This window comes from Elephantulus edwardii, unplaced genomic scaffold (assembly GCF_000299155.1).
Source record: "Elephantulus edwardii isolate Elephantulus edwardi_28Jun2011 unplaced genomic scaffold, EleEdw1.0 scaffold00006, whole genome shotgun sequence".
Taxonomy (NCBI): domain Eukaryota; kingdom Metazoa; phylum Chordata; class Mammalia; order Macroscelidea; family Macroscelididae; genus Elephantulus; species Elephantulus edwardii.
The window spans coordinates 24,202,114-24,225,758 of NW_006399756.1; the positions used below are offsets into that span (position 1 = coordinate 24,202,114).

At 40.1% G+C, this 23,645-nt stretch overlaps 1 pseudogene; it reads left to right on the forward strand.

The window, feature by feature from the left end:
- The first annotated feature begins 4,346 nt into the window (after positions 1–4,346).
- On the forward strand, positions 4,347–5,202 carry LOC102868698 (annotated as a pseudogene).
- The last annotated feature ends 18,443 nt before the right edge of the window (positions 5,203–23,645 follow it).

Consider the following 23,645-nt stretch of genomic DNA (forward strand, 5'->3'; position numbering starts at 1 on the left):
AGGAGATTTCCAACTGTTTAATTGGAAATAAAGGCACTAATATTTTTTTTTCTCTCTCTCCTTTTCTTCTTACTCACAGCAAAAGCTCTCTCACTGTTATATTAATGTCACTGGTTCTTTAAAGCTTTTCGTGTCTTTTAAAGTTTGAAGCCCCAGATGAGAATATTCTGGGGCCTACTTTTCAGGAACCCTTTACTTTCCCAGGCAAAGAAGCAAAGAGCTTCAAAGTCCCCTGAGGCTTTGTGCTCCACAGGTGAACTCTAGAAGCCACAGAGCATCCATTCCTCTTGATTGGGCTAAAGTTTAGCCCTTGGTCATGCTGGATGCTGTAGTGATGCAGACGAGCTACCTGGGCAAAATCCCGAGCACACTTGGCATAGGCAAAGGTGCCAGGGTTCTTGACTCCATCCCTCTTTCTAGAACAGGGAGGGTGAAAGTCCTTTCTTGGTTCAGAGACTTGCTCTGAGGACAAGACTAGTGGATTTGTAACTTTAGTTTTTAATTTGAATCCTCGCTAATTAGCTTCCATAGGAGGCCTGCTGGCACAGGTGCTAAGGATTCAATTGTTAATTATAAGGTTAATGATTTAAATTCATGCTCTGTGAAGGAAAGGCCTGGCAATCAGCTTCTGTAAAGAGTGTTATTGTTATCTAGTCCACTATAACTCATAGTGAGTGATCTGAGGAATTACAGATCTCAATCTTTACCCTTTCCTTTGCCATCAACCTAGAAACCACTGTGAAGGCAGTTATAACCTGCTGTATGGAGTTGCTGTAAGTAAAACAACAGGCTTGGCAGCCTACCTGCACCCTTACCATCTAAAGCTTCTATGTATGGAGAACCTTTTCTAGGCTGGCACCAGAAGAAAAGAATTAAATCTGAGATGTCTCTTCTCAAAACAATAGTGGTATCCTAGAAAATAAAGACATTATTTAGATAATTCAGTCATAATGCTGTGTGAAAAGAAACAATGAAATAAAGAGAGTAATAATGACTCTGAAATTCAAGAAGTTGGTTCTTCCCAGAGTGAATTTAGGAGAGAATTCATAAAGGAGATACTGGCATTGGGATAAGAATTGGTGATGACGTGGAGTAAGAGCATCGAGACAAGCAAAGGACAATCATATTCCATGAAATTGATGAAGGCAAACAGATAGTGAATGCTTTGGACCTAAGATCTAATGTTAAGATCTAACTACCGTGAACAACTCCTCTTAAGGTGGTAGACAGCTGAATTCCTTAGAGCAGACACTGTAAGAATTTTACGAAATTCAGAATGAAAAAACCCTTAACCTAGGCAAACAAGAATTGAAAACAAATTGAGATAAAGTAATTTACTCGTCCGTTCCACCACCATTTATTGTAGCTTACTTGTTGCAGATTCAAAGAGTAATAACACAGTAAATAATCTTTTTCAAGACACTTGGAGATTTGTTGAGGATGTAAGAAAATTTGAGAAATGCCTTAAGATATGTGGAGAATGAATGGGATCAAGAATAGAGAGATATCATTCTCATGTAAGACATCAGGCACAGCCTCATTATGCTTTAGCAAATGGCATTTAACAAAAGCTTTGATATTCTATATTAAGGCAAAAGCTTAAGCCAAAACAGCCATGAGGAAGTTTAAGCACACACGGTATACTGGGAGAAGTCTGGCTTGGGCAGGAATAGTAGGAGAAATGAATGTGAGAATATTCTGTGAGTTGTTGTTGCTGTGTGCCATCGAGTTAGAATCTGACCCTTTAGAGGTTTTCAGAGGCAGTAAATCATATGGGAGAAGTCTGCCCTTCCCCCAACCAGCGGCTGGGGGATCCAAATGACATGCCTTTAAGATTTCAGGGCATCTTCTTACCATTGGACTACCAGAGTGGAGAATGTTTTTGTTAGCTGCCTGCTGCTGGCTGCAGTCACGGTGAGCTCACAAGCAGTGGAATGAAGTACTACCAGATCTTTAATCATGGCCATGATTGGCTGGAGTTTATACTGTGTGGTCTATTGGATTTGACTGGTTGTGAATTGGGAAGAAGAGGAAAGCAAGCTACCAGCATTAAATCTCTTTCATGACTGAGTTACTTTTCACTTTCAATTATTTGTTGATTGAATATTTTTCATTAATGGAATGCACACTGGCTAAGTTTAGTTCATCCTTCTAGGAAAATAAAATTGAAAATAGGGAGTAAGATGAAGGGGACATAGAAGTCCCATAGAACTTCTGGATACTGGGAATAAAATTTCTGAGATACACATGTGTCATATGTCTACAGGTGGAAGTATTTTCCTGTGGACGCTGTTACAGGTTGGTGGGACACATATGCCTCTGTAGAACATACCAAGATGCATCATCTTATTCAACAGCATGCATAAAAGAATTTGTGTTACATACCATTTTTTTCCTATTTCAAACAGTTATATGGGCTCCTACTGATGGTTGAACTTACTGTCTCTGGGAAAGTGGCTGCCACTGAGGAGGAAAATACAGAAAACATGTTCTATGACCTGTGACTCATGAGAGGGTTAAGCTGCATCCTATATTGGTGTGTAAGAGCTGGTTGCTCTGTGGCACACAGATCCATGACTTTGTTATGCGTGTGGGTAATTACAAGAACACATTTTAAACACCAGCCAGGTGACTACTTAGTGCCCTAGTGGGTATACAATTTTCAAAAGCAAGAATTCAATATGACGTAAATCCAAACAGCAAACTTTAGCCCCTAGAAAGGTACATTCCAGGTTTCAATTGCATGAACCAATTCAGGTACCTGGTTCCTGGCTTTCACACGCTGCACAGTTTATTTTAGAAGAGGATTGATGCAATGAGGAGTGTTGCTTTGCCAGAAGGTTAAAAGAACCTTGATAGCACATTATGTAGCTCTCATTTTATAGTTGAAGTCTGCTGTCTTTTCTAGAAGGAAAAGGAGGACCATCATCCCCATGCGTTTGGCTGAAAAATAGATCACTGCTGGAACATGAAGAGTCAGGTACCCAATTTTCACATAGTTCAAGGTCTACATCACTCATAAAAATGGTACAATGGCAAGAACACTGACTAAGGCACAAGGGGAACCTGAGTTCTGGTTCTGAGGTTCTTGTGAGTTGTTGATAAGTTGATTTTGACTGACAGAAAACCAATGTGTAGGAGAGTAGAAGTATCCCATAGGGTTTTAAAGGTTTTCACCTCTCCACAGCAGACTACCAGACTTGTTTTCTGAGGCTCTTCAGGTGAACTGGATAGTCGCCATGTGACTAGTACTCAGTCACTTTACCATTTGCTGTCTCTGAAGTCCTGATTTTCCCATCAGCTAGAGATTATCTCCCTTCAAGTAGTCCCATTTCAAAACTTCCAACAATCAGAGAAACAGAGTTAAACGAGACAGACCTGTGAAGAAAGTTTCTTTTATGAATAGGGTGTATTTATATTTATTTCATAATATTGAACCATTTTCAATTGTAGTGGTAAAGTGAATGGTAAGCCTTTGTCTCAAGTACTGTGAGCATGTTGTCAGGCGGCGCTAGCCATTGGAAAGAGGCATGATGCTGGGAAAAGTGGAGAGTCCATTAAAGAGAGAAGATTGTTAACAAGAAAGATGGACATGGTGATTGTAACAATGAGAGTGTGGGGAGGACAGAAGGTAGGACCAGCTTTTATTTGGTGTTCATAGCCATGAGTTGTATTCGACTCACTGTACCCTCACCACAACAGTGGTCTACTGCCTGGAGTCCAAAGCCAGGTTCTGTTGATTTGGGTCCTGACCACATCAGTCTGCAAATTGGACAATTAGCCTGCCTCTCTGCTTCCCAGTTACCACATCTGAAAAATGGAGAAAAATAAGAATTTTATCTCACTGCATTCTTTTTTTTTCATTAATTTTAATGAAAGTTTACAGAGACTTTGGATTTCTGTTCATTCGTTGTCACACTTTTCTCCCTGCCCATCTCTCCTTGCCTTCGTTCGTTTCTTTTAAAAGTAAAAGAAAGATTGTTTCATTGTTGTACAATCCCTCCCCTCAAGTCCACTCCACTGTGCAGCCTTTTTTTCTAGACTCCTGTCATGACAATAATACCTAATCACATATCCCTTTTTAAAATTTTATTTTATTTCATTTTATTATTTTTTGTGTGTACCATCAAATCGGATCTGACTGGTACAGGAGGAGATTGCTCCTCCTTCTCCGGCAGAGCATCTGGTGGATTAGAACTGCATGCCTATGGGATTGCAGTGCAGCTTCTTGCCACTAGGCCACCAGAGCTCCCTCACATAACCCCTTTAAACAGTTCTCTCCCTCATCTATTTCAATGCAGTATACGTTATTTATCCCGTCTTTCTTTGTCTTTCCCTCAAACCTGATGTCAGTCCCGTTTTACAACAGTGCACAGAAGGCTTATAAAATATCATCTCCACTCTCTCTCGCCCATCCTCCCAAGATACCAAAGGGAAAGAAAGCCAAGGGGAAGAAGATGGCCCCAGAGCCCACCGTGGTCAAGAGGCAGGAGGCCAAGAAGGTGGTGAAGCCCCGGTTTGAGAAAAGACCCAAAAACTTTGGCATCAGGAAGGACATCCAACCCAAAAGGGACCTTACCTGCTTTGTCAAATGGCCCCACTACATCCAACTGTAGCAGCAAAGGGCAATCTTCTACAAACGACTCAAGATGCCACCAGCCATTAACCAGTTTACCCAGGCCTTGGACCGCCAGATGGCTTCTCAGCTGCTGAAGCTGGCCCACAAATACCGACCAGGGACCAAGAAGGAGAAGAAGCAGAGGCTGCTGGCCCAGGCTGAGAAGGCTGCTGGCAAAGGAGACAGACACCCCCACCAAGAGACCCCCTTTTCTCTGTGCTGGGGTGAATACAATCACCACCCTGGTGGAGATCGCACACAACGTGGACCCCATAGAGCTGGTGGTCTTCCTGCAGGCCTTGTGTCATAAGATGTGTGTTCCCCATTGCATCATCAAGGGCAAGGCCAGGCTGGGTAGCCTCATCCATTGGAAGACATGCACCTCTGTTGCCTTCACTCAGGTGAACCCAGAAGGTAAAGGCGCTCTGGCAAAGCTGGTAGGAGTCATCAGAACCAATTACAACGACAGATGTGATTAGATCTGCTGCCATCAGAGAGGCAATGTCCTGGGGCCCAAGTCAGTGGCCCACGTCGCCAAGCTGGAAAAGGCCAAGGCCAAAGAATTCATCACCAAACTGGGCTAATGTACACACCGACTTTTCTGTACATAAGAATAAACTTATTCCACCATCTGCCACATGGCCTTGTGGGTTAAAAAAAAAAATCATTGTAAAAATTGTCTCTACTTTTGCTGGTATTATCAATCTTTTTAACAAATTCTTAACTAGAAGGTTCTAGTGGCCTTCACTTTCCCTTCAGCCTCAAAGGTTTAGTGCTAAATGCCAGTGGTCAAATCCAAAAGCACCCCCTCCTCCTGCACATGGGAATCAATACTGACAGCCGCTAATTGTGGTGCTTGAACGTGGAGAATCTTAATTGAAATAAATCAATGGTATCAAGGAATGGGATAAAGACCCAATTGGAGAGGCTTAAAATGGAAAATAACAAGGGCTAAATTACACTCTAAAACTTTCGATCCAGTCATCAGCCTGTAGAGAACAGAGTGTTTTATTACAGAAAACTACTGTACAGAAAGGCAGTCATGTTTCAGGAGGGAGAGATCCTGTCCAAAGCATTTAGTAACATTAAGCCCAATTAGGGATGAGGTGTTCTTTGAAGCCATTTTAGCCAAGGGGAAGTAAAAAGAAGCTATTGAAATCTAAGAATACAAGAGTAAGGGGATAAGCAGTTTCAAGGTCAACTGCTAGTAGTAAAGAAATTCAGTATTGCCCCTCACTCTTGACCTTTTTATTTGTTCCCTACCCTTTCTTTTTGACTTCAGTTCACAAAGTAACTTCAAGCTCTCTCAGCCACGCTTGCTCTCTACGTGCTGCAAGGCAGAAATTGCTGTAGTTCTCGGTGCAAAATAGATAATGAAGGACACAGCAGTGGATGTGAAATACAAGTTTTCTCTCCATGAGAAGAAAGTTCGCCTAAAAAAAAAAATCTTTCCGCAGGAACTTTATTAAAAAATTTGAACATCAGCATTTGCTTACTCAAATAACTCTTGTCGTTTGGGTTTCTGCCACCAGAAGTAGCATCGAGGTCAACAATCAATAAACTCATTAGGACTTACAAGCGTCTTTGATTAATATTCCTTGTCTGATTCCCTGAGAAATGTGCTATATCTTTTCACTTAATGAAGACAAGGCTGAGTTATTTAGGTCTTTGTTAGTGAGGCTTATTTGCATATAATTAACTAGATTCTCTGTGTTTACAGCGAGCAATACAAACTTTGTGCCAATAGATGTACTTTCCAAGTTCTATATGGTTAACCTGATGTTTTTGTTTTGCTAGAAACTCTTTGATTGAAGGGCCAACTGTTTCCTCTTGTCAGCTAAAAACCAGATATGCTCATGTAAAAGCTGAAGGTAGTCCTTTCTTGAGAGCAATTTTCCCTTTTCTCCTTTCTAATCTCCCCAATACAGAGCTCTGAGGGGGTTAATCTGGAGGGAGTTGCACTGCTCACCCCAAATTGGCACCTCTCTGGTTGTTCAAATCCACTAGGTGCCCTGAGAGAGGAGGCTGGGCAGTCTCCTCCCATCCGATTTACAGTCTGAAAACCCACAGCAGAGTCAGCGGTGAGTACATTTTTGACTGGACAGTGATGAATATTTTTTAATTTTTTTTATTGTTTTGCTTTGTAACATCACCAGTAGTTTACTTTCTAGAAGGAGAGGAGACAACCAAAATGTTGCAAAGTAAGACCAGATAAACTCAAGTATACATGTAAAAGGAGTAAGCAAAACGTGATCAGGCTACCTACCGGTCAATGAGAATTGATCTGATTTTGTCATTAGATAATTTTGAACTTTTGTTCGAATGAGGTAAAGTATTTAACCCGTAACTGTCCAGTAATCTTCTTAGAATAATTGTGCTAAGACAATGATGTATTTTAATTGGCATGTAAACTCTGAAAGATCAGGTATCTGCTTGTGCATAGATACTTATTCATCTCTCAAATGTTTGATGAAAACTCTATATAAACTGTAATTGTTAATGAACAGAAGATAGATCTTTTAGATGCTTCCACAAAAATACTGTAGATGAGAAACATAACTTCTGAGAATTTTAAAATTGTGTCAAGGAGCACTTCTCTTTCTGAAGCACAAAGTGTATTTGGTCTCAAGTATTATCTCAAAAATTAGTTTCCATCCTACAGAATAACCTTCTTGTCGTTGTTGTTGTTGTTAGGTGCCCTGAGTTGATTCTGGCTCATAGCAACCCAACATGACAGGGTAGATCCAAACCCTATGGCTTCCCAGGCTGTCAGATCAACACGGTGGCAGACTTTAAAACAAGCTCTGATTGGCTTAAGCCATGTAACTTTTTTTTTTTTTTAATTTATTAAGCCATGTAACTTTCAATGAGCAGCTAAATGACCAAACACTGTTCCACAGGGCACCTAATAATTGATCTAACTCTGCCTTAACACAAAATATTAGTTTATATTGTGTATAAAGTGGATGCTACAAAAAAAAGAAGATGCTACAAAACAGTGTGTTCTCTTTTCTCTGTTGGTATTGTGACGTGCCATTAAATAGGAACTAACTCATATCTGACTCTCCAGCAAATTGTCACAGATTGTAAATTATGCAGGAGGAGATTCTATCTTTTTTCCTATGGAGCTGTTGATGGATTTGAACTGCCTGCTTTCAGATTGGCTGTGCAACTGAGGCTTCCAAAATATAGCTAGTTTGCAAGTCCCTTAGGGCCTACATGCTTTCAGTTGAAAAGCACAGAAGAAGGTTTTGCTATAAATTCATATCCACAAACCACAGGATCAGATTACAAACTATTTGAGTTGCTCAAAAAGATGAATATTTATTACCCTGCCAAGCACACATGTCACATGCCTATTTTATCAAATAATGTCAAATGCAATCTAGAGACTTGACAAAATTCAGTGAAGGTTTTGTATAAACCCTGCCTAAATTGAACAGTGGCTCTTAACATTTTTCAGCTCTTACATTCTTTTGAGACTATGATAAAAGCTATGACTCCTCTAAGAAAAAGCAAAAAACAGATATAAGCGAAAAGCAGTTATCAGGAGAAATACTAAAAAAGTTTTCTTCCATTTTGATGAATCCCTGAAAGCCTGGATCCCAGGGTGAGAAGCTTGCTGTGTAGGCGATAAAGTGAATTGTTTGTAACTGCTGAATGTGTTAAGCCCACTGTCATCAAGCTAATCCCGACCTTCAGCATCCCTAAAGGACAGTGGAGAACTGTAGTGTTTCCATGGTTGCGCTTTTTACAGAAGCAAACTATGTACCTTATCCCCTGGAACAGCTCTCTCTGATGAGCACCCAAGCACCCTAACCACCGCACCACCAGGGTTTCTTACTGGTCCACAGTAGTCATTCTGAAATGAAAGTATGATAAACGCTTTCTACCTCCTCCCTCCTCTACGTCCTTGGTTCTGAGTGGAACATTGGCTCAGATATGTAACTACCTGAGACCAAACCCACTGACATGGAGTCAGTTCCGGCTGATAAGCAGTGACCCTCCGTCACGTTTTTGAGGCCGCAGATCTTAACCAGGACGAGATGGCCCATTTCCCTCCCATCTTACTGTGAGTGGTTGCAAACCTCTGGAGAAACACAGTTTTTTGGTTAGCCACGTGTGACGAAGCAGGCCGCTGGGGCTCTATATAAAATGGGTTAGTGTCCTTAATATAATCACATGATAAATAAAACTTTACCTTAGTAGGAAAGATTCTATAGCAATTTGTTGTATTTTCTCACAGTTCTGAATGTCATTAGTCTCTGCAAAGGAGGACACTATGCACATTTAAGTATGTAGAGATGTGTGTGTGTGTGTGTGTGAGAGAGGGAGAGAGTGTGAGAGAGAGAGAGGGGTGTGTGTGTGTGTATGTGCGTGTGCCATGTGTGTCCTCACTTCATTACCAGTGAGTCTGAATCAACTCATACCTGACTTTCCAGGAGGTTTTCAGAGGCTGTACCACCCCACCCCGCTCCCAGAGGAGATTGCCCATCTTTCTCCCCCACAGAAGGTAGTGAGTAGCTTTGAGCCTTTGAGCTGATGGTGCAGCTCCCCACCCTTACTAAGGAGACCACTATAAAAATAAAAGCGCTATAGCTTTCTTCACATCTTCACTCAAATCACTGCTGGGATTGACTCATAGCCCCCCCTGCAGCAGGGTTTTAGAGGCTGTAAGTACATCGCATAAGAGACTGCCCACCATTCTCACATAGAGCTATTGGTGGCTTCAGTCAGCCAGCAAGGCACAGCCTTTGGATTAGCACTTCAACCCCCCACAGACTGCACTACCAGAGCTCTGTATACTGGTGGCCTAGCGGGTAAGGCATTATACTGTCAACCCAAAGCCAGGCAGTTTGAATCCACCCTCTGTGCCACAGAACAGCAATGAGCGATCACCCTCTGCGCTATGTGCAGATTCTAAAGTTCTGATCTAATGGCACATAACAATAACAACAGCAACAAATGTGGCTTTAAACACCAAGAGATGCATATTATGCAGATTGGTATATGTCTTTCCTATATTTTCACCAACTAACAGTATAACCCCTTAGATGGACCTTAGATCAGTCCCTGATCTTTGTTCTATGATGAGTCTTCCTTCTGACAACTCTGTTGGTTCTAACATTGACCTAATGCCTCTTCTTTCTTTGTAAAAAAATAATTACAAAGGCAAAGGTCGTATAGTCCTGGTCTGTTCACTTGCCATACAGAGGTAAGTTGTGGTTGCTGTGAAGCTGAACTCTGTGACGCTGATTGTGTCAAATGAGATAATGGTTACCCATGGTGGACAGTGTTTGGTGGAGCTCCCCGATTAAAACAAGCTTGGAAGCCAGAGTGGCATCCACTTCCGTAATAGCTTGCCTCCGGAAACCCTATAAACCTGGAGAAAGGATGAAAGTCAGGCAAGTGTTGAGGACTCTCCTGCATAGGGTCACTACGACTCGGCGGCACTTAACAACAACAACTGTTGTTTGTTATCAGTAACCTTAAAGATCCAACCTTTGACTTTGGGAATTGGAACCATCTCACCTAAACTTACATATATGAGGACACCAGCTAAGTACGTGTTAATACTAATGCATAATACTAGTGATGAGATATAGGGGGAAAGACAACAGTGAGTGTGATTTGTTAGAACAGAAATATATTGAAAATCTGAAACTTTAAAAAAAAAAACAAACCACACAAAACAACCCAGAGTATTATATACATATTGACTCCGTCTGTTATGGGTATGTATTTAGATGGATCCATGTCCTTTGCCACTGAAACCAATAAAGCTATAAACATCGTTGTAGTCCTGCCTTTGTGCTGTCCAGACTCTATTTTAAACGTCGTGAAAGGGCTGGAGCAGCTCAGAATGACTGGCATTTTTTGCAGACGCACCACATTCAACACTGCATGTTTAGTCATAAAAGTGCTGTGGGGAAATTAATTCATTATAACCATGCCCCCTCAGGGTACCAATCATCCTTTCTCTGCTTGCTTTTGTGGCTCGCGTTGTAGCTTGAGTCTGTAAGGAAACAGAAATGAGGCTGAACCTTAATTATGTTTCAGCAGTTCGTTCGCCTGAATTGTAGGCGGGAGAAAGGCTTTGCAGGCTCTGTCTCAGCCCACCCTGACACCCACATCTGCCCTATTGTAGCAGCCCGGCAGCTTCCTGCCTGCTGACTATTGTCCAGGCTTGCACTTGGCAATGGCTCACGGTGAGAGATACAGTGGTTTTGGTGGGAGGGAAAGCCTGCCCCTTTGTATTGCTAGGACATGTGTTTTCTTGTTCTGAAAAGAAAATTGAGAAATTATAAAGTGTCATTGTCAATTTTTCTTTAGGTGATTGCATTTAGGGGTTATAACTATACCTCAAGGTCAACAAGCAACCACCCAAGAGAGGGCCTTTGCCCTGGTGGGGAGAAAGCATCTAAGAGAGATTTGTGCCCAAGCTACATGTTATCTCAGAACCACTGCCTCTCCATGATGCAAGCGGGCAAAGCCTGACAATCGTTCACATCATGTTGCTGTGTATCACTGTGTCAGCTGATCCTCCAGTGAGTTTTCAGAGGCAGTAAATAACATAAGAGGAGACTGCCCATCTTTCTCCTGCAGAGCAGTTGATTTGGAACTACATATCATTAGTTCAGTTCCTAGACCTTAAGAAGGACATAATTAAAGGATGTATTGCATTGGGAAAGTCTGCTGTCAGAGACCTCTCATGAGTACTGAAGAGCAATGATGTCAGTCTAGAGACTAAGGCCATGGTCTTTTCAATTACTTGCAATGCCTCAGAGAGTTGGAAAATGACTAGAGATAATAGAAGGAGAATTGATACCTTTGAGCTGTGATGCTGGACAAGAGTATTGACTATACCATGGACTGCTAAGAGAACGAGTAAGTTCATCCTGAAGAGGGTAAAATCAGGCTGCTCCTTGGAGGCCAGGATTCTGAAGCTTCATCTGACATACTTTGGACATGTTGCAAGAAGGGACCAGTTGGACATGTTGAAGAGGGACGGCAAGCTTGGGAGGGTGGAGGGACAGTGCAGGAGAGGAAGACCCTCAATGAGATGGATTGATTCAGTGACTGGGGTAATGGGGATGGGTGTGTCAGAGACAATAGGATTGGCACAGGAAAGAGCAGGGTTTAGGGCTATTGTACACAGAGTCGCTATGAGTCTCAGGTGATTTGACATAAAACAGCAATCACAACAACCATTGAGTTGGCCACACAATTCCTTACCATTTAAGCCAGTGGAGCTCCACTTACACATCACTGAAGATCCATAATTTTTCCTTGTGTTGAAAGCAACTTTATTATTCTGAATTTGCTATGTTTCTATATGCATCTTATCCTATGACCAGCTTCTTAACTAGCACATTGGTACTAGGTCACTTCTTGTGCTTGACCCCTCTTGGTGCTTCTAGAGTACAGGTTGTTCAGAAAATATTAACTCTCCACACTCTTGGTGAGGTTAAGTCATCACTTTAGCTAGATTATGATTTTCAGTGGTTTGGAGATTCTTTGTAACACATTTCCATTTTGTGATCTAACAGGAGCTGCCAATTAGTTTAAAGGAGAAATTCCTTGGGCCATGACCTGACTGCATTATATAGTGGAGGCTCTGACAAAGCTTGCTCGCTTGCTCTCTCTTGAGCCCGCATTCTTCTTATCATTCGACCTCCAGTTCTTGGTGTGTAAGCCTAAAGAAGCCTTTAGCCCGTTGCCTATGTGCAAATGTTGGGTTTACAAATTACTGTTATCTTGTGTGTCAGCAGAGACCTTAGTCTGCTGTCTGATCTGCAGAAATTTTTTTTTACAGCTATATTTAAAAAATTTTTTCACTAGTTTATTTATGAAATTCCAATACAAATTTGAACAAATTCTTTCTGTTTCAAACCGCCCCCATCAAATTGTGCAACCCAATGATTAATCCCCTCTTCCCCCTGCACATCCACATCCCTCTGCTTCCAACCTCTCCCACCCCTCCTGGATCCTTATACTCATTCTACAATAACGGTCTTATATATAATATTTATCCTTGTGGGACTGAGTTCACTCAGCATAATTCTCTAAAGCTCCTTCCATGTTAGGTAATAATTTACAAAGTTATATCTCCTTTCGTATTGCATAGTATTCCACTGTATGAATGTACACATGAGACCTTCTAAAGATTAGATCTCTGTGCAGATCTGCAGATTTTTTAATTTATCAGTCCCTGCAACCCTGAGATCCATCAGAGATCCCAAGAATGCTCATGGATTTGGTACTTGCTAGCTCTCACAAATACGGGAGCCGTTTCCCTAGAACAAATCTCTCTGTATGTATTTCTTTTTCACTGGTTTTGATTCTCTGGAAAATCCAGACAAAGACTCTTGAGTGCCTATCTGTGTCCAACTGCCCTGTCTAATTTGGATGGACTATACTCTGGTATTGATTCTTGTGGTTGGTGTTACATCTATTTGCAGCTGAGTGGGAGTGTCAGGATATAAGTTGGAACTGAGAAACTTGAGGTAAAGTATATAGTAATTATTTAGCTTTGAGGTGAATAGAGAAGATCACTAGAGAAGAACTAGTTATAACAGATCCAAAAAAAGCATAGGAGTAGAATTTGAGTAGATAAATATGTAAGACATGAGTCTTACAATAAAGACCCTCAAATTAAACACAGGCAAAATGAGAGAGCAAACATTTGGACATGTTTTGTCATGGTGCAAGAAAATGATAGTTAGAAGGGAAGATAAAAGGGTTGAGAACTGATAAGGAATCAAGGCAAATGGAACACTGGATGAAGAACTCTTTCAAGAAATGAATATGATGTGTCTAGTCTACACAGATGCACATTGGTATTGGAGATGAAACAAAGAGTAATTGGGTAAATAATACAAAAATCTTGGTTCTTATAAAGACTACCTTAAATGAGATGTTTCTTTAAAACTAATTTTTCCAGTTACCCAACAGTTGATTCTTACTTATGTCAAGATGCTTCTGGATGTTCTCAAACTTCCAACCTTTTGGTTAGAACATTTTGGCCATTTACCTCACACAGGGATTGTTGTTGTGATGGCGGTGGTGTACCACTGAGTAGGAACCGATGGACAGCTGACACTCCAGCACATTTACAGAGGCAGTAAATCACATGGGAGGAGATTGCTCATATTTTTCCTGTGGAGCAACGAGTGTATTAGAACATTTGGGCTGGCAGTACCATTTCTTACTACTAAATCACCCTATCCTTACCAACAGAGCTCCCAACACAGAGGTGGTAGGGCCCAAACCCTGGCAGACTGACTTAAGATCTGTAAGTAGGAAGAATTTCTAAAACTTAGGGTGTGTGGTGGCCTAGTGCATAGGTATTGTGCTGTTAACCCAATGATCATGCCTCTATGGTAATTTTAATCTACCGGTGGCTTCATGGGAAAAAAGATGGACAACCTTCCCTCTCAATATTTATAGACCCAGAAGCCCACTGGACAGTCAGTTATGAGTAGTTCTGACTCAATAGTAACGAGGGGTTTTTGATATATTTTTTTTAAGTTGCGTATGGCAATATTTTTGGATGACAAAACATTTCTGTAGGAGACATGAATCTCTTTTATAAGAGTATTGTGTTCATATGACACATGCTGCAGAATTTAACAGAATATTTTGACACTCAAAAATCCTTACCTTTTATACACTAGATTATGCTGTGAATTTACAACTATTCAATATTTTGACAGCATCTGATAACTGGACAATGAACAAGGCTGCTAAAGAATTGACACCTATAAGGTGTGGTGTTAGAGAAGAGCACTGAACATCCCATGGACTGTCAAGAAAACAAACAGGTATGTCTTGGAGAGGGTGCAACTGGACAAGAATGATGAGGTTTTGCCTTTTATACTTTGGACATGTTGCTAGGAGGTGCTATTCCTAGGATAGGGACATGATGCTGGGAAGAGTGGAGGGTTGGTAAAGGAGAGGAAGACCCTCAACCAAGTGGTTTGACAGGGTGACTGCTGCAATGGGCTCTTCTGTGTCAGGAAGTGTGAGGATGGTGCAGAACAGAACAGGGTTCTGATCTTTTTTTTAAATAGGGTCGCTAGAGTCATGTTTGACTCAATGGTACCTAACAACAATAACAACTATTTTGAGTGTTTCCCAAATACTCAAATGGGCTTGTTGTTGTTGTTATTGTTCTGTGTGGTTAAGATGGAACCGACCCATATCTGACCCTCCAGTGGGTTTTCAGAGGCAGTAAATCACATGAGAGGAGACTGACCAACTCCAAAGCAATTGGTGGATTCCAACCACATGCCTTTGAGACTGCAGCTCTGTTTCTTACACTAGGCCACCAGAGCTCCCTCAAATGGGTTCATAGAACTCCTTTCTTATTAACTCATGAAACTACTACTGCATAGAACACATTTTTGCATATGCAGATACTGAGAATGAATGAGGGAACAAAAGAAGATAACTCTTTTCACCTGATGTCCATAAATATTCTACTCAGTCTCCCTGATCTTTCATTTCTGATGTTCTTAGTGAGAACAACCAACTTGGAGAGAGAAAACTATTTCAGCTGTTAATTCCTCTACCTTCATTTGGCAGGAAAGCTGTTAGGCTCATGGATGAAGTCTGTTCAGTCTTTTCAGCAGCATATGGAGAATTGAGTGTTAGGTGTTAGAGGGAAAAGATGGCAGACACCTGCTTGTTAGCTGTAGTGGCCACTGACTCTGTACATGAAGGACATATTGCCATCTGTACTTGGAATCAACTGCCTCCCCAAGTGGGAAATGTAGGAAGTGGCTAGTCCAGATTGTCATTCTGTTTTGACAGGTGGAGTAGTGAAAAGTTTTTCTCTAAATCTGTGTTATGAGCCAAACCACCCCTTCTAATCCAAGACGATCCCAACTAATCATTTCCAAGTAAAAGGTTTTTTGTCCATTTCTAATATATGTCCCTACTTAAAGGCATGCTGAGAAGAAGTCCAGTAACTTCATGACTTTCCGGGAACTATACAGGACCATGATACGTGAAATAGAAATGTATACCCTTGCGTGAAAAATCGATTATCTGAGTTAAGTTGTCAAGGAAAAAAGTAGAGAATAATAACATGTTTTCAAAGGTTGGACTGTCTCTTTTTACTTTTATAATAAAGACTGTTTCATAACTGTTAGTGTAGTTGAATTTTCTTTACTATATTCATGAGCCCAGGAATAATTCACCCAACTAATTGCTCTCATATAAAATATAACCAGAACACACTATAACAAATAAGAACAGTAACAGTTGTTCATTAAAATATTCAGGGCAGTGAAAGATAGCTTCATGAGTTAGACCTGGTAAGGAAGGGACAGAGGGAGTGCCCACTTCATATTTATTGAGGCATAAATGTTGTTTGTCAGAATAATAAAGATGTGTGAATGCTTTTTCGTGGAGTACATGGTTTTAACTCCAATAGGTACATTAAGTATGGTACATTCCTTAATGTAGGGGGTTTTAATGAAATATATTTCATCTCATTGTTCAATAGATCAGGGATGAAATAATGTGTTGATTAGCTTCAGTCTCTGTTGATTAGCTTTGTTATAGGTTGATTGTTGTTGTTGTTGTTGTTATGTGCCGTCGAGTTGCTTGCCACTCATAGCAACCCTATGTACAACAGCCCTAAACCCCACTCTGTCCTGTACCAATCGCACCGTCTCTGACACTCCCATCCCAATTATCCCAGTCACTGAATCAATCCACCTCATAGAGGGCCTTCCTCTCCTGCGCTGTCCCTCCACCCTCCCAAGCATGATGTCCCTCTCCAAGGACCGGTCTCTCCTCACAACATGTCCAAAGTATGTTAGATGGAGCCTCAGAATCCTTGCCTCCAAGGACCCACCCGGTTTAATCCTTTCCAGGACAAATCTGTTTGTTTTCCTAGCAGTCCATGGTATTCTCAATACTCTTCTCCAGCACCACAGCTCAAAGGCATCAATTCTCCTTCTATCCTCCGTGGTCATTGTCCAACTCTCTGATGCATAACAAGTGATTGGGAAGACCAAAGCCTGTATCAGACGCACCTTAGTCTCCAGAGAGACACCATTAGCTTTGGTAAATCCACCTGGGTGTTTTATAGTCTGGCATTGGTTAATGTCAGAATCAAAAAGGAATTGGAGTTCAGTGGCTAAATGTCCTAATTGCCACAAAAGTTTTCTGCTTAAAATAACAAGGAACAGAATCATGGAAAAATCATTGTTCTATGATGATAAGCATCTGATGAATAAAAGAGAAAAGGCCAAAATAGACGAAAAGGAATTTAATAGAAAGAGGGAGCTTCTCCTTCTCCTAATACCATCACACCACTCCTTTCTTGGAGACACTAAAAAAAAAAAAGGCAAAGAAAGGCTGTACAAATATAAATAACTGAATTATATATACACACACACAGACACACACACACATATATACATATATATGTATATTTCTATATGTGTGTGTGTATAGTCTTGTATATGGATTGAAGCTCAACATCAAGAAGACAAAGATTGTCTCCAATGGGCCAATTGGACCATATTAGATGGAGAAGAGGTTGAGGTTGTTAGTAATTACAGCTTGCTCAAATCCACAATCAACACTCTTAACACCTGCAGTCAGGAAATCAAAAGAAAAATTGCATTGGGAAAATCTGCTGTCAGGGACCTCCCCAGAGTGCTGAAAAGTAATGATGTCAGTCTAGAGATAAAAGAGTGCCTAATCCAGGTCATGGTCTTTTCAATTACTTGTTAAGCCTCCGAGAGCTGGACAATGACTAAGGATTATGGAAGAAGAATAGATGCCTTCGAGATGTAGTGCTGGTGAAGAGTTAGGGGTTCAAATCCACCAGGTGCTCTGTGAGAGTTGAATGAACTATCTGCCCCAATAAAAATCTGCAGCCTTGGAAAGGCAGTGGAGGGTAGATATGAGTAAGAAGTAACTCAAGGGAGTGAATTTGGTTTTAGTTTTGCTTACCCAGAGGCAAACAAAGAATAAAAAAAAAAAATAAAAAACCACAAACTGTCTTGGAGGAAGGCATCCCAGTTGTTTCTTAGAGGCAGAGATGATGACTTTGCCTCACATACTTTGAGCATGTCATCACGAGACATCAGTTCTTAGGAAAAGATGTCATACTTGGAGGTCAGGGAAAGAGAAAGAGATCCTGAGGGAGATAGATTAATACCCTAACCGCAGCAGTGGCTTTCAGTATAGAAAGGGATAATGAGGATATACGTTAGAATAGATTAAAGGTTGCTAAAAAAATCTGGCACATTCAACCCATGTGCTGAAAGATGTGGCCATCTCCTTTTGCAAAGGTTTATAGCCTTGTAAATATAATGGAAAGAACTTCGGTGGTGTGAAAAACTTTAGTGGTGTAGTGTAACATGTCAGGCTGTTAACCTTCTCATTAAGATGTTGATGGTTCAAATCCAACATTTACAGTCTTGGAAACCTTATTCAGGGTCTTTATGCACCAGAATCAGCTCCCAGCATTGGATTTGGGTCAAGTCTAAACACTGAGTAGGAAATAATTCTACAGCGGTGGGATTGGTTCCTTGACTTAATTTTTAAAATAGCAATACACACACTTTCAGAGAAATTAATATGATGATGGAACACTTAGAATCTCTGTATATCACTGATGTACAATTAACTTGTTCATTTATTGTGGAGAAGGCACTGTCGGGGAATAACACACTGGCTTCATAATATTTTTCAGATCAAGACTTCTTATTCAAGTTTTCCACTCACAGAAAGCCTATGTATGTTCTTATGAGATGTATACAATTTTTATTTTATTACCTCCCTCATCTCTTGGTGGTGAAAGTCGATAGTTGCAAAGAACCTACATACTGACTCTCAGGGGACTCAGTAAATAAAATATGGTATGTGTACAGGATAAAATATGATGTTGAGTCAGAAGCAAAGAACCAGATTTATATATTGCAATTAGGCTACATCTCACAAACCTGTTGTTAAATAAGAAAAATAAGGAAGAATACGATTTACAGCACCATTTATGCAAATTAAAAACACAGGCTTGAAGCAACACTATATTTTTCAAGGATACCCATATATCTAAAGAAACACACAGAAGGGAGATTGGAAATACATATATTAAAAACACCAGTGTGAGTGTTTGTCAGGAGGAGAGGAACAGAGAAGTCAAGAGGGAAAATGAAGTTGTTGTTTGGTGGTATTGACCACACACAACAAATGTGAACTGTACATTACCCTGCACCACTGTCACAATCTCTGTCATGTTCAAGTTTATTACAGCAGTCACTGTGTCAATCCATCTCTTTGAGGGTCTTCCTCTCTTTCACTGATTCTGTCTTTTCCAGCATGATGTATTAAAAATGACCAATATCAGCCAATCTCAGTTCACTAATGCCTAGAATGTCAATCTTTATGGGTTCTATTTCATTTTTACAACTTCTAATTTTCCTAGATTTATACATTATACATTCCACATTCCAATTTCTAACGGATGTTTGTAGCTGCTTCTCCTCATTTTGAGCCTTGCCACATCAGTAAATTAAGGTATTTAATTGGGTGAACCTTTTACTCCATCTTCCTCATTAAGAGACTTTGAGGAGGCAATTCTTCCCTTAGTCACATTGTGAGTGACATTCAACCTGAGAAGTCCATCTTATGAAACTATATCAAAAAATATTCTTCTGTATTTGTAGGGCTTTTGAAGTCTTAACTATATCTTATCACCAGTCTTGTTGCTCAGCCTATCTTAGCCTGAAATCTGTACTGAAAGCTGTCCACCAAGGGTAACCCTACTGATATTAGAAATAACTTCTACCGTCACAGTACTGCACAAACCACCACAACATGGAAATCTGACAAATCAGGGTTTGAGGAAAGGAAGAGAGGCAAGTAATACAATTAAAAGAGAGTTCTTGCAAAGGACAACAGTAACAGTGGGCCTGAATAGAATAATGTCATTCTACATCCTGAAGGTATAAGGTCACTGTGAGTGGAAATTGACTTCATGGCAATTGTTCATTTGAGGATAAAATGAGAAAAAAATAAAATAAAAGAGAAAGAGAGAGAGTATGTATGTGCTAAGAGATTTGTATTACCATATGTTCCTACTCCGACTATCTTAAATAGCAAGCTCTTCAAAGACATTTTGAAAATAGGATTCAAATTGCATCTCTTTTCTTGTTCCCCTGAACAAGTCTATAACATAAAGTGAACGTCACCTCTAGTGCTCTGAAAAGTGGTTCCCTTGCAGGGATCACTGCATTTCTGCCTTCCTTAGGCTGGATGAAGCAGGGTTGAAAAGTTTGCACATTTCCTCTGTCTCTTCAGACACAAAGGATAAAAGGATATCTGTGGTCTTTCCGGTAGCCTTTGGGTTGACACGCTACCACCTTGCATGAGAATTGCATCCTCTAAGGGTCTGGCTGACAAAGTAAGCCATTCTCTGAATACACCTCCCTGATGGTGAATCGGCTCAAATGAGCATCCAGTTCTAACGCAACCCCAAATACTTACTGTGTTACTAAACAAATGTGGAAATAAAGGTAAAGCAAGTAAAAAAAAAATATACGGGAGTTTTGCTAGAGCCAGTACTATTTCATTTGACTGATGAAGGAAGCTGAGGCATACACGGAGTTAGTGACAGACAATAAGTCACAACATAAGATGCATAAAACTAGTCAAGTCAAAACTAGGACCACATTTTGTGATTCCTGGCTGGTACTGTTTCTATTGTGCTATCTTTATAAAGTATTCAAGTGCATATGATTCAAGGCACGGTCATAAAATGCATCGTCAACATTTAAGATTCTGTATATGAGACTTTCCACAGAGTTTGGAGGTTTATGAGAAGATGCAAAGTAGCAATTTGTGTTTGAGGTAGAGACATTTTAAACTACTGAAGTTTTAATTAACCGCTAAATTTTCCTCCTACCTATGGTGTGAGCAGTAAACTTTATCTGTTTGCTGTCTGAAGCTCTGTGTTTGCAAATTAAGAACTCCTGCTTCTTTCCATTTTAATTAAAAATTGTGAGCTTGGCATAATCAACTTCCTTCCTTTTTTGGTTGTTTAATGAACATTAATGAAACAAAATTGGAGTACTATTTAACATTCAACCAATTTATTAGTGGTTAGGCAGGATGACTTTGTTTTCAGAGACTGGCATTAAACTTGAATAATTCAGGGAAATTAACATTCCCAGGTGTTATTGTGTTGTTGTTTTTGTTGTGTTCAATAGAGCTGGAACCGACCTGTAACTGACCTTCTGGCAGCTTTTCAAAGGCAATTAGTCACACAAGATGATATTGCACATCCTTCTCCCATGGAGCAGCTGGTGGCCTTGAACTGCATGCCTATGGGATTGCAGTGCAGCTTCTTGCCACTAGGCTACCAGTTCCCAGTTACATTTCAGTCTGGCCACTATCTGGTGGATGTCCTAGTTTATGCTGAAAAGTCACCTTGAAATCAAAGAATCTATCTGATGTTAGTAAAAGATTAATTTTTCTTCATTAAGTTTCCAGTATTCTGAAGAATACAGAGTGCCATTTTCTCAGACTAGAGCCATTGTCCACTTTACCCATATGATTTTTGCATGTACTCTCCTCTTTCTTTGGAAAGTCTCAATGTGTTTAATGTCTTCTATACACTTAGTCCTTGGCCCCTGGGTAGTGCAAACAGTATGTGTTCATCTGCTATTCTTTAGATTGGTAATTCACAATCACTCAGCCTGACAACTTATGTCCATAGTGTTTTTAGCCAAGACAACCAAGACTATGTTGTTGTTTTACTCAGGGTCACCATGAGTTAGGATCAACTTGGTGATGATGCACATAATCCTAATTCTAACGTATATTATATTAATTATACTTAGAAATGACTTAACTCTACAAAAGGGTTGCATAATAAAACACTTTGAGGATAGGCAATAGGCTTGGCTTCCCTGGATAATAGGATTATTTGTTTAACCTTTTATTCTTCTAGTTAAGTGAAATATTTCCATCAGGCTCGTCTGTTAGCATGGACATGGTCACCACGAGGTACATGTGCAATGTTGCCTCTTTTCTCAGCTTTTCAAGCTATCCACAATCCTGGGAAGTCATCCCATTTCATTGATCAAAAGAATTCTCACAGAGTTTTAGAAAGATTCAGGATCTTTCTCACACGAGAGGTGACAGTGTACTTGATTGGTGAAACTAAGATCCTTCTGAGAGTCAAAGTGAGTGTTGTTAATAAATACACTTGAATAAAAATATGAAATGTGAGCATGCTAGGGAAAAATGATATAAAATTACTTTCCCATCAAAATTCTGTATTTACAATGCAAATTGGCATTTCTTTGCAAGCTCCATAGAAAATAAGTTCCCAGTGCAACTGAGAATAATAAAAGAGACTTTCGTTTGCACAAGAGATGGGGCTAGCAGGAGCCCTTTGAGGTATCCTGACTGTTGGAGTTCACTAGCTCTCTTGAGTCTATTTGTCCTCATCATCTGACTGGCATTTCCTGTGACTGTTACCAGGTTTGCTCACTCTGTTTGTTTACTGAAGGTGAAGTTTATGCCTTTTTCCCTGCCTGCCTGGCTCTTTCAGTGTCAGTGTTACCCTATCGACTGCATGCTTAGTGGTCGCCAACCATTGCCTGATTTGGACAATTAGAAGTATGACATGTTAGTTAAACTTGGAAAAAAGAGAAAAAAAAGCAGCGGACAATGAACTACAAAACAGGTTCTATTTCCGTGGATTGCTAATAAAGATTAATGAAAAAACTAAAACTCTGATCATTCACAATTTAGGGAGGAAAATATTAGATCATTTATTTTCTTTCTGACTACAAATTTGCAAAGAAAACAAAAAAGATCAATATATACACTCTAATTACATTACACTTTGAAGTGAGGTAAGAAAATAATCCCATTAAACAGCTTTATGTTTTGCTTATATAATAATGCAAATCGTCTAAATAACGAAACTACTTTAGCAGAGAAAATATGTAGGTATCTAATGTCTTAAATTTCAAAATACATCTCCATATAGAAGAATTTATATATTGTAAATAGTACCATGAAGTTCTTTCTTTATTTGAAAAAACTGTTAGATCATAAATCAGACTCATTTCAACCTCATTTCTGTCACTTGGATAAAAAATGAGGGCTACATGTCTTACAAAATAGTACTCTCTATCATATCACAATGGGTTTATTTATTTAGGGGAGAAGAATCCAAGCATGATTATTTTTACCATGAATACTAACACTTATACTGTAATCACATAACACGCCCTGAATGAGGAAGCCAGGTGAAAGAGAAAAGATTAGACAGATGAGAAAGGAAAGATAGATACATTTGAAAACATTATGAGTAGTGTTTACCTACCTATTCACCTCCCAGAATTTCCTCTTAAAACAATAGAGAACAGAATGTTATCTACATAAGAATGTATCCTTTGCAGAATGTGAAGCTGGATAATATCCAATGGGGGGAAAAAAAAACCCAAACCAAACTTGAGTAAAAAAGAGGAAATTCATCAAGCTCTCATCATCTATTACAGGAAAACAGTACATGGGTATAAAAACTTAAAAGTCATTGCTGTTCAGTGGGCACCAGCTCATAGCTGAGACCCTCCACTGGGTTTTCTGAGGCTGTAAATGGAATCGAAAGAGATTGCCCATGTTTCTCCCATAGAGCAGCTGGTTACTTCAAACCACCGAAGAAGCATGGTCTTTCAGTTAGCAATGCAGCGCTCTATGGGTTACACTACCTGAGCCCCTAAAAGAGAATACATTTTTTTTAAGAATATTTTATACTGATTTATTTACAAAGTTCGTATACATTGTTTTTCACACTGGATCTTTTCCATTTCGTTCACGACCACCCCCTCCACCAATCCAGTAGTGCAGCCCTATGATTAAATCGCCCCTCTCACCGCCACTCACCGCCCATCCTCAGCCCTCTGCTCCCGCCCTCCTCTCCCTGGATCCTCATACTTATTCTACAATAATCGTCACATTTAATATTTGTCCTTATGGGACTGAG